General features: G+C 42.3%; 1 protein-coding gene across 6 annotated transcripts in view; it reads right to left on the reverse strand.

Annotated features, from left to right (window-relative positions):
* LOC127570293 (RNA-binding motif, single-stranded-interacting protein 3) overlaps positions 1-11,544 on the reverse strand; it is a 950,275-nt gene that overhangs the window by 911,550 nt on the left and 27,181 nt on the right. For 3 of the 6 annotated variants that reach the window (XM_052015698.1, XM_052015692.1, XM_052015697.1), the window contains exon 1: positions 11,291-11,355. The exons of 2 other annotated variants lie outside the window; for them this stretch is intronic. The gene's annotated coding sequence lies outside the window, so the exon portion shown is untranslated. Of the gene's footprint in view, positions 1-11,290; positions 11,356-11,544 lie in introns of those variants that run through there. One more of the 6 variants, XM_052015695.1, reaches the window with a different exon arrangement.

Raw genomic sequence — 11,544 nt, forward strand, 5'->3', positions numbered from 1 at the left:
AATGGCTCGTTCCTGGCCATTATGCATAATGCAGCTTATCACTGGCCCAAACCGTTATTAAAGGTATCGCACATGAACTTCAGTACATGGCACATCACACTGCACCAGCAGAGATTCACGACTGAGACTTCTTGCGTCAAGGTTGCACACATTCTGCCGTTCCTTTCTCTGCATGGTTCCACCTTCAATGGTTGATGTATCGCTGTCAATACGGTTGTGAGATCAAGCAAAAACCAGAGATGACTTTGAATCATACTGAAAAAGGATGCACGTTCAGTGATATTTGACCTCACCTTCTACTTTGTGTTCAATCTTGTGCAAATAAACTACTACATTCTACACAAACCTTCAATGTTGTGGTTATGAAACTCCTGAACATCTCAAGTATTCAGGGATTTTCTTCTGTAGAAGTTGCAATCAAGCCATTATCATGGTTACTGACAAAGTTGTGCCCTGAAACGAGTTTGAGTGATGATTTCACACCAAAAAGTAACTCATGTATAAAGCCCTTCATGAGTGTTAATTGTTTGATAGTGTTGGCTTTCTTTATCCACATTTAACTGTGCCAATGTGTGGGACCTCAGCCACTGCCAATTTGGCATAAGGACCCTGTGACATGCGCAAAGCAAATTGTTTGCCATCCAAAAGTCAATTGAGGGTTAACTTATAATTTCCACAAAACCAGACAGTTTTATTTGCTTTGGGAACCGGAACAATGGGTGTCACCCAATTACTGGGCAGTTTTAACTGACACAGTGTATTATTTGGGTATTCCTCCACTACTTGAATGAGCCCTGACATCTCTGGATGACCCTGTAATCTCAGTCGTTGAGGCTGGCGTCCGGGCATCCTTCAATAGGGTGATTCCATGAAAGGTGTCTGGTGCAGATGGCGTACCTGGCCAAGTACTAAAGATCTGTGTAGACCAGCTAGCCGAAGTATTTATGGACATATTCAAACTCTCACTTCTGTGGTCTGAGGTTCCCACCTGCTCCAAACAGGCATCTATTGTACCAGTGCCCATGAAGACCAAGGTGACCTTCCTCAATAACTACCATCCAGGGGTACTTACATCAACTGTAATGAAGTGCTTCGAGAAGTTAGTTATAGTGCAAATCAATTCCTGCCTCAGAGACGACCTAGATTCACTCCAATTTGCCTACCACCACAACAGGTCAACAGCAGATGCGATTTCTCTGGCTCTTCACTCTGCTCTGGACCATCTGGACAACAGGAACACATACGTCAGGCTGCTGTTCATCAACTACAGCTCAGTGTTCAACACGATCATCCCTTCCAAACTCATCATCAAGCTTCAAGACCTGGGCCTCTGTACCTCCCTCTGTAACTGGATACTCGACTTCCTCATCGGCAGACCTCAATCAGTGAGGATCGGTAACAACATCTCCTCTTGGCTGACCATCAATACAGGTGCACCTCAAGGCTGCGTGCTTAGCACCCTGCTCTACTCTCTATACACACATGACTGTGTGGCTAAGTACAGTTCCAATGCCATATACAAGTTCACCGATGACACCATTGATGAGTCAGCTTACCAGAGCGAGCTAGGATAACTGGTTGAGAGGTGCCACAACAACAACCTCTCACTCAACGTCAGTAAAACTGAAGAGCTGATTATTGACTTCAGGAAGGGGAAGGAGGGTGAACGTGCACCAATCTATGTTGGGGGATCAGCGGTGGAGAGAGTCAGCAGCTTTAAATCCCTGGCATTAGCTTATCAGATGACCTGTCCTGGGTCCAGCAATTGAAAGGAAACCACACCAGCGTCTTTACTTTCTTAGGAGGTTAAGGATGTTCGACTTATCACTGAACACTTGAACAAACTTCTACCGATGTACTGTTGAAAGTATCCTGATGGGTTGCTTCACCGTCTGATACGGCAATTCGAATGCACAGGAAGCTGCAGAGAGTAGTGGACTCTGCCCAATACATCACGGGCACATCCCTCCCCACCATCAAAAGTATCTAATGGAGGCACTGCCTCAAGAAGGCAACATCCATCATCAAAGATCCCCACCATCCAGGCCATGCCATCTTTTCACAGCTACCATCGGGCAGGAGGTACAGAAGCCTGAAGTCCCACACCACCAGGTTCAAGAACTGCTACTTCCCTTCAACTGTTTGGTTCTTGAACCAACCGGCACAAGATCACTGGAGTTTAGCAGCACTATGACCACTTTGATCACTTTACACTAAATTGGACTTTATTTGTTCTAATTGTGTTCTTTCTTGTAAATATTGTATCTAATTTATGTTTTTCTTGTGAATGCTGCTTATATGATACTATGTGATGACGCTGCAAGTTTTTCATTGCACCTGTGCACACATGTACTTGTGCATATGGCAATAAACTTAACTTTGATTTTGACTTGACTTTGATGGCTCCACACTATTAAAGAGCCTCACCATAAGAAGGATGTGGAAGCTTTAGAGAGAGTGCAGAGGAGATTTACCAGGATGCTGCCTGGATGAGAGAACATGTCTTAGGACAGGTTGAGCAAGCCAGGGCTTTTCTCTTTGGAGCATAGGAAGATGAGCGGTGACTTGATAGAGGTATATAAGATTATGAGGCATAGATAGAGTGGACAGCCAGCACCTTTTCCCCAGGGCGGCAATGGCCAATACCAGAGGACATCCATTTAAGTGGAAGAAAGTTTAGGGGAGATGTCAGAGGTAGGGTCTTTACACAGAGTGGTGGTGCCTGGAACGCACTGCAGGGGGTGGTTGTGGAGGCTGATACAAGAGGGATATTTAAAAGACTCTTAGATAGGCACATGGATGTAAGAACAATGGAGGGTTACGGGCTGTATAGGAGGGAAGGGTTAGATTGATCATGGAGTAGGTTTATATAGGTTGACACAACATCATGAGCCAAAGGGCCCCCTCTGTGCTGTGCTATTCTATGTTTTATGTTCTAATATTGTTTGCCATGGAAAACATCTCCATATGTTCTAATCTGGTCATTTTTTTAAAAAATTACTTATATTTCTTTAGTACCTTTCAGAAGCTGAAAGTGCTTTACAGAAAATGAAATTCTTTTGAAGTCTAGCCACTTTCACGCGTGTCCTTTCTGCATGCTACATTTCCCCAATTGCAGTATTGACGACACACATTGAAAGACCTTTTGAAATGAAAGAACAGCCTCAAAGGATTAACTACCTTTTTCCTGCCCCTGGTTCTGAAACAAAGCCCCATAATCTTCATTATCTTTCTCACCACAGATGTTGCCTGAACTCCTGAGTATTTCCAGCAATTTATTGCTTTTATTCTTGAATATTTGAGTCAGAGTTGAGAAAGAACAGGACAACCTCAGATCAATAGACTCTCTGACGACATAGCCAAAAGTGCAACATTATAGATTTACGCGTTGCTTTCCAGGTCTACCTGCCACCCTGATGTTAAAAGAGATTTGCAATTAGTTAGAGGGTTCTTTGGTAGCAAGAAGGACTGGTCCTTTGTTGAAGTTATCAAAGACTGTTCCATATAGTGAGGTCAAAATAATAAAATGCCTACATTCACATGTTTAAAACATTCTGCAGGAGGGCCAGCATCAGTTTTGTGTGCAGCCTCACCTTTGGATATTTTGCAGTGCGACAAAGCCAAATGCATCATGTGAGATAGAACAGACATTGCAAAGATACACCAAGGTCTTTTTTTCATGATCTCCCACCACTTTCATAGTGAAAATTGCAGAAGAACAAGGTGGGGCCAGGTTGGATTTGGAGTAAGGAGATCGGGCAGGAAAGGACTGGAGGCAGAGAGCAAAGAAACCCAAGAGGAGCGGGAGACCACAGGGAATTGTGAGACTATGAAGATAATCCTGCCGTGGAAGCAATTAGTGCTTGGTGTGGGGAGGTTTGGTTAAGAGGGTGAAGTCTGCTGTGGTCATTTGGAGGGACAAAGGTATTGGTTTATTATTGTCACTTGTACCGAGGTACAGTGAAGAACTTGTCTTGCATACCGATTGTACAGGTCAATTCATTACACAGTGTAGTTACATTGAGTTAGTACAGAGTGCATTGATGTAGTACAGGTAAAAACAGTAACAGTGCAGAGTAAAGTGTCACAGCTACGGAGAAAGTGCAGTGCAATAAGGTGCGAGGTCACAACAAGGTAGATCGTGAGGTCAGAGTCCATCTCATCGTGTAAGGGAACCGTTGAATAGTCTTATCGCTGTGGGGTAGAAGCTGTCCTTAAGTCTGGTGGTACGGGCCCTCAGGCTTCTGTAGCTTCTACCTGATGGAAGAGGAGAAAAGAGAGAATGATCTGGGTGGGTGGGGGTCTTTGATTATGCTGGCTGCTTCGTCAAGGCAGTGAGAGGTATAGACAGGATCCTCCTATAGAGGCAATTGTGAGGGAGGAGAGTGATGGACGGCATGGAATGATAGTTGCCGCTACTGCAATGATCAGAAGAGGTGAGGGCAGCAGTACTGGGAGGGTGGTGTTCTGAGAATCTTCTGTAGAAACAATCGGCAGAGAGAGTAAGTGGGTATGGGGATAAGTTGTGAAGGTGTTGGGATGGGAGAAAGTTTCACTGTATTAATGGTTGGAAAGGAGACGTTGCTTTCAACAGTGATCAATAAGGGCCAGTGAGATGACTGTTGGAGAGACAATCATGAGAGCCTTTCAGGAGGAAAGGAGATAATTTGGAGGTGGTCACATGTAAGGAAGCAAGTGTTCTAGGGTGAGGAGAAGTGGACTGATAAGTCACCATGAAAAGATAAGGATGATACCTACCAGTGAGTAGATGGGCACTTCAGAATCCCCTGTAGCGGCTGTGAAATGGCCAGGCTCCTTTAATTAATACCGCCTTCAGTGTGCAAGGCCCACGTCATCCCAGATCTTAAATACTTGGTAAATGGACATTGCAAGCTGGTTGCCATCACAGCACAAGCTCAAGTGCTTCTGCTTATTTGGTCAAACATGCAGAGGACCCAGATCTAATTTCAGGAAGGTTGTTAGTGGTCTTTTTAGAAAATTCAATTGCATTGTACACAAAAACCAATGCACATTTTGAATACTTGTAATGTAGTGCAGTTAAAAGTCATGGCGGGACGGCAAGGTGAATTTGGTAAGGAATTGTGGTGTTTTGACGTAGATACAAAGGAGAAGTGCAGAGATATTTCCAAATCAGAGTGGTTTGCAACTGAGAGTGGATCTTACAGCTAGTGCTGATTCCATGCAATTGTTGCCTTTGCCCTACTGGGTAGTAAAGGTCAAAGTTTGCTGCATGCTGTTGAAAAATCTTGATTAGTGGATGCTCTTCACAGCAGCCACAGCACACTGGTGTTAGAGGAAGGAAATATTAACTGGATTAGATGGGAAGCTAAAGAAGTCAGTTCTTTTTTTGTCCTGGATGAGTGTTGCTTCAGCTGCACTCATTCAAGCAAATAAATATTCCATTACACTCTCGACTTGCGTCTTGCAAATGGTAGAAAGGTTTTGTGAAGTCAGGTGACTCCTTCATTGCAGGATAACCAGCTATGTGCTCTTGCAACACTCATAAAGGAAAATGGCAAAATGACAACCAAATTCCTATGATTAGTTTTTAGACACTACGATCCTACACGAAACTGGAACATGGTTCTCTTGTGACTACTTGACATTTGCAAAAGCCTGTATATTCAATGAAGGGTATCCTTGTAATCAATGTAGGCCACAGTATTGTCCTTCAGTTTCTCATTTCTATATGAGTACTTTCCAAAATCCATGAAAATATCCAGGTATGTGGTAAAGTTATTTGAATTAGTGTTGAGTTAGGAAAGGAGATCATCTCCATTTCTTCAAACAAGATACCAACTCAGACAAAATAGGCACGTGACTATCAGTGCATTATATGGTAATTCTGTGTAAATATTTTTCATTGGTTGTTGGATAAGGTGTGTGCAAAACAATACAAAAACACTGCACCTTCAGATTATAACAATTCTGGCCCCACTTACACTGGGGTCTTGGCCACAGATGCCAAGGCAAGTGTGTGGAGTTAATGACAGAGAGGAACTAATTTGTCTAAACATTATCTTTCTGTTTTCAAGACTTCTGTTTGTATTTTTCTTTGAACATTTATTAAAATGAATTGTCGAAGTTCCCCATTCAATTTAGCTGTTAATAATTACCATGTATTTGCAGGCTCCTGCCACTTGATGGCTCTGTAAAGTACATTTCTGACAAGTTTCTTTTCAACTCTCTTGCCATATTGTAAATGAGTAAATCATAGTATTGCATGACCACATCAATACTCTAGATAGTTTACTTATAATAAAAATATTATGAAAATCAATACAATTCTTAAATGTTGCTAATATAAACTGGGCTTGTCATTGGAGTAGGAAGTGAAAAAGTCTGGCTGTCTTTCGTAAATTACCCTCACCATACCCAGACTGATAGAGCAGATATTTAAGGTCACTCAATATTAATTCATTACAGCGCATCTGGAACACTAAGACAGATAAGGCCTGGAGCAGATCAACCATGATCATACTGAATGGCAGGGCAGGCTAGTCTAGTCACAGAGTGATACAGCATAGAAACAGACCCCTTGGCCCAATTCATCCATACCAACCAAGGAGCCTTCCTGACATACTACCATTTGCCTGCATTTGGACAATATCCCCCTAAACCTTTCCTGTCCGTGTACCTATCGAAATGGCTTTTACACATGGTAATTATACCCACCTCTACCACTTCCTCCAGCATCTTGTCCCATGTACCACCACCCTCTGGGTGAAAAAACTTGCCACTCAGCTCCCCTTTAAATCTCTCCTCTCTCACCTTAAACCTATGCCCCTAGTTTTGAACTCCCCTACCCTGGGAAAAAGACTGACCAACCACCTTACCTATGCCCATGATTTTATAAATATCTATAACCTCAGCCTCCTTCGCTCCAGGGAAAACAGTCCCGGCCTGTCCAATCTCTCCTCATAACTCAAGCCCTCCAGTCCCAGCAACATCCTTGTGAATTTTTGCCCCCTCTCCAGCTTAATGACATCCTTCCTATAGCACGGCAACCAGAACTGGGCAGAATTAACTATTGAACGGTTCCCTTGTACAATGAGATGGACTATGACTTCACGATCTACCTTGTTGTGACCTCGCACCTTATTGCGCTGCATTCTCTCTGTAGCTGTGACATTTTACTCTGTACTGTTATTGTTTTTACCTGTACTACATCAATGCACTCTGTACTAATTCAACGTAACTGCACTGTGTAATGAATTGACCTGTACGATCGGTATGCAAGACAAGTTTTTCACTGTACCTCGGTACAAGTGACAATAATAAACCGATACCAATACCACAATATTCCAGATGCAGCCTCACCAATGTCCTATACAACTGTAACACGATGTTCCAACTCTCATACTCACTGCTCTGTCCGATGAAGGCATGCATGGCAAAAACCTTCTTCACCGCCCTGTCTATCTGTTTTGCCACTTTCAGGGAACTATGTATTGTGCAATTATGTACTCCGACTCTCTATTCTACAACACCCCGGAGCCTCGCCATTCACTGTGTATGTCCTGCTCTGGTTTAACTTCACAAAATATATCACTTCACACTTGTCTGAATTAAATTCCATCTGTCATTCCTTAGTGCACTTTCCCAATGGATCTAGATCCTTTTGTAACCTTAGGCAATCTTCAATGTCCACTACACCATCAATTTTGGTGTCATCCACAAATTTACTCATCATGCCACTGATATTCTCATCTAAATCGTTAATATAGATGACGAACGAGAGGGAATCGAGCATTGATCATTGCGCCACACCACGGTCACAGGCCTCGAGCCTGAAAAACAACCCTCTACTGCCATCCTCTGATTCCTTCCACAAAGCCATTTTGTATCCAACTGGTCAGCTCACCCTGGATCCCATGCGATCAAACCCGTTTTTTGTCCTTCTGATTTCCCTGTTAGTGTACTCCAACATCCTTTATCCTCCTCAGGGGATTGGCTTGACAACCCGACACGTGCTTCCTTCCTTTTCCTGACCAGAGCCTCGATATCCTTCATTAACTAGCATTCCTGCTGGCCTTGATCTTCATTCTCACAGGAACATGTTGGTGCTAAACTCTCCCTATCTCATTTTAAAAGGCTCCCATTTGCCAGACGTTCCTTTACCTGGTAACAGCCTCTCCAAATCAACCTTTGCAAGTTCCTGGCTCATGCCTTTAAAATTTCCCTGCCCCAATTTAAAACCTTAACTTGTGGATCGGTCTTTTTTTTTTGTTCCACAACTATTTTAAAACTATTAAAATTATGGCCACTGGTCCCAAAGTGCAGCCCGACTGACACATCAGCCACCTGCTCAATCGCAGTTCCAAAGAGGAAGTCGGGTGGGCCACCTACATATTGCTTCAGAAATGTTTTCTGCGCACACTGAACAAAGCCTGCTCCAGACCCAGTTAATATTAGGGAAGTTAATACCAACTACTATTACCACCCTATTATTCCTGCACCTATCTGCAATCTCCCTACATATTTGCTCTGCTAATTCTTGCTGGCTACTGGGGGTCAATAGTATTATCCCACTAAAGTGAACCCCCTTCTTCCCACGAGGCTTCACTGGAGGGTCCCCCAGGAACAGCTGAGGTAGACCCAATTGTTCATTCCATTTCCCTTGATCATTCTGTTTCTGCTTCTAGCTTCCAGCAGCTGTCTCGACCTTCACCTTCCCCTCCCCTATCTGCCTCTTTTTTTCCTTTTTTAGTGTCTACCATCCACCTGCTCCTGTCTACCGACTCCACCCCTCCCCTACCTGGCTCGATCTGCCCATCACCTTTCACTGTCACCCCCCCCCAGCCCACCAATCACCCCTGGCTCCAGTCTCACCACACCTGCTCTCCTCTTACACTGGTTATCTCCCCCTCAAGTCTTAGTCCTGATGTGCGGCTCCGACCCGAAATGTCCACAATTCCTTTGCCCTCCCCCCACCCACAGGTACTGCCCGACCCACCGAGTTCCTCAGCAGATTGCTTGTTTCTCTTTCCAGTTCCCAATTCTACCACTTCAACGTTTCCAACAGTAATTAGTTTCATGCTACATCTAAGCCGTTGCCTTCAACTAACCACCACTTGATTAATACAAATTATGTAAATTCTTAACAACTTTGTATCTGATTATTTAATTATTAACAATAACACAACAAGAAATGCATGGATGTTTATGTTAGCAAAGACAACTCCAAATACCTCATTTCACACAAAGACAAAATTAAAATGAACTGAGGCTTAGGACCAACATCTGAAGTACCTTTCAATGATGCCCACCCGATACATGCCATAATGTTTATTTGTGCTGAAGGAATCTTTTAGATTTTATTGGCTACCTTGTCAATTGTATCTGCTGTGTTACTTCCACCTACAGCAAATAGCACAAATTCTCCACTCCCACTCCCACAATTTTCCAAACATTAACTTCAATGGACAGAAGATTGTGGACTAGGATCATACAGTTTTGGGGTTACACTTCATGTCAATTGCTTGCTTGAAGTAGTGAGAATCATTCTTCTTTGTTTAGAGAGTTCCAGCCCCTGTATGACTATTTCTATAAATGTTTATCTAAAAGCCTGACTTGAGATCACTAAATGAAATGATTTTCATTCTCATCTGTTTAAAATGTAACCTCAGTATTTTGCTGTTCATCAGCAAGGGACCACAGTGGGGAACTCCAGTGGGGTTCCCACTAGAGCATTATTCCTACATACACAGCTTATGAAGCATAAAAATAAATGCAAGTTGTAAAAGAAAAATTCTTGTCTGACGAGAAACCAGAAGATATTCTACACAATTTATTACTAAGTGAGTGGAGCAGCATCCTTATCCAAAGAAACACATCAGCTGAAAGTAAATTTAACCTGATGGAAACATGCCACATTGATTGAAGGCATATTTCTACTTCAATATTGACCATACTGGAATAAGGAATGTCTTAATGTGACTCACACCCAAGAATGGTAGATTTTGCCCATTTTTCTTTTGGGACGGAGTCAATTGATTAAAATTGTCTCTTTCGGTAGCAGTCCGACAGATTTCCATATAGAAAATGTAATTCAAAGTCAAGGATCATGAACAAAAGACAATACTGATATCACTTGTGATTGATCTGGAAGACCTGTGTTGTCTTTTTGGATTAAGGGGGTTCACTTGAATCTAATAATTCTTCTCATTATTTTTGTAATTGTTGTTCTACTAATATCATTTAACATTTTGTATCCATGATACGTCCGTTGTATGTAAACAGTTGTGAATGTGCTTTGAGCAAAAGGAAAGAAATACAGTAAAACTTGTCATTATTTTGTACAAAATGCAATAAAGGGCAAAGGGAAATAAATGTTGAATGATAACATGCCACAAATGCACAGTTTTCAATTCACTGCCTTTAAGGCGGGGAGCCACCTTTTTGAGGTGTTCCAGTCTTTCTGGTAAAAGTCCTTCTATCCTGCTGTTGGATGAGTTCCAGCAATGATGAAAGACCACTGATGTATTTCCAAATCAGGATGTTCTGTGACTTGGAAAGGAACATGCCGATGGTAATGTTCCTAACCAATGGTTCACTTTTCCTTTGTGGTGTTAAAGACCATGGGCTTGGGAGATGTAGCTCAAGAATAGACATCTCTAATACATATTACTTTGAACCCACTGTCTTATTTCATGAAACATCATTGTAGTGACACAACATGAACTGGAGAAAACATTGAGGCAATATTACTCCATGACAGATGACTCAAGCATTGACCTGTTCTGCCCATCAGTGCTGGAGTACATTTCCAACTATTAAACTACAGGCAACTAGAGATCTGCACATATTTTTGAGTTAGTTAAACCATATTAACATTCATGATGCTTACAAAGTAACTTGAGCTTTAATGTTAACCACTGTTTGAATGCAAAGTGACTACCTGATGTTCTGATGTGACAATACAGTGTTGGAGATTGCAGAGGTATAACCACAATCCGACAGGGAGTTCACAACCTCCACTGTGGAGTCAATGGGAGGTACCGCTTGGAAGCTGGTGCTTTCACGCAAGGTTCACACATCTCTCAGCAGTACTCAAAGTAGTTTAGGGGCACAGCATCTGATAACCCACTTATCCAAATTCACAGGAAGATCCACCAAGAGAAAAATCACATTATGGACACATTTTTTTGAGTGAACACAGGTTATATTGGGACCAACAACACTATACTATCTTTAAGAAAGCATGCATTTAATCAAACTTTTTCACAGTTTTATACCAACGATTTCTGAGTATATTCTAGGACTATACCTGGTGTGGCTGAGTGCTAGACCATCTGCTGTAAGATGGAGCGCCGGCAGTCTTGGTGGTTGATACTCTCTGTAATTAAATGAAATTCAATTCAGTAAAGGCACAACAGAACCTAGAACGTGGTCACGGAATATATAATTTTTCCACATTTACAATGACTCAGCTTCCTGACAATACAGCAATGCTTTTGATTTGAATACTAAGCAAATCAAATTTACAATAAAGCAAAATTGCCTTGAGGTTGCTTTGAAAGT

Source organism: Pristis pectinata, chromosome 5 (genome assembly GCF_009764475.1).
Source record: "Pristis pectinata isolate sPriPec2 chromosome 5, sPriPec2.1.pri, whole genome shotgun sequence".
NCBI classification, from domain to species: Eukaryota; Metazoa; Chordata; class Chondrichthyes; order Rhinopristiformes; family Pristidae; genus Pristis; species Pristis pectinata.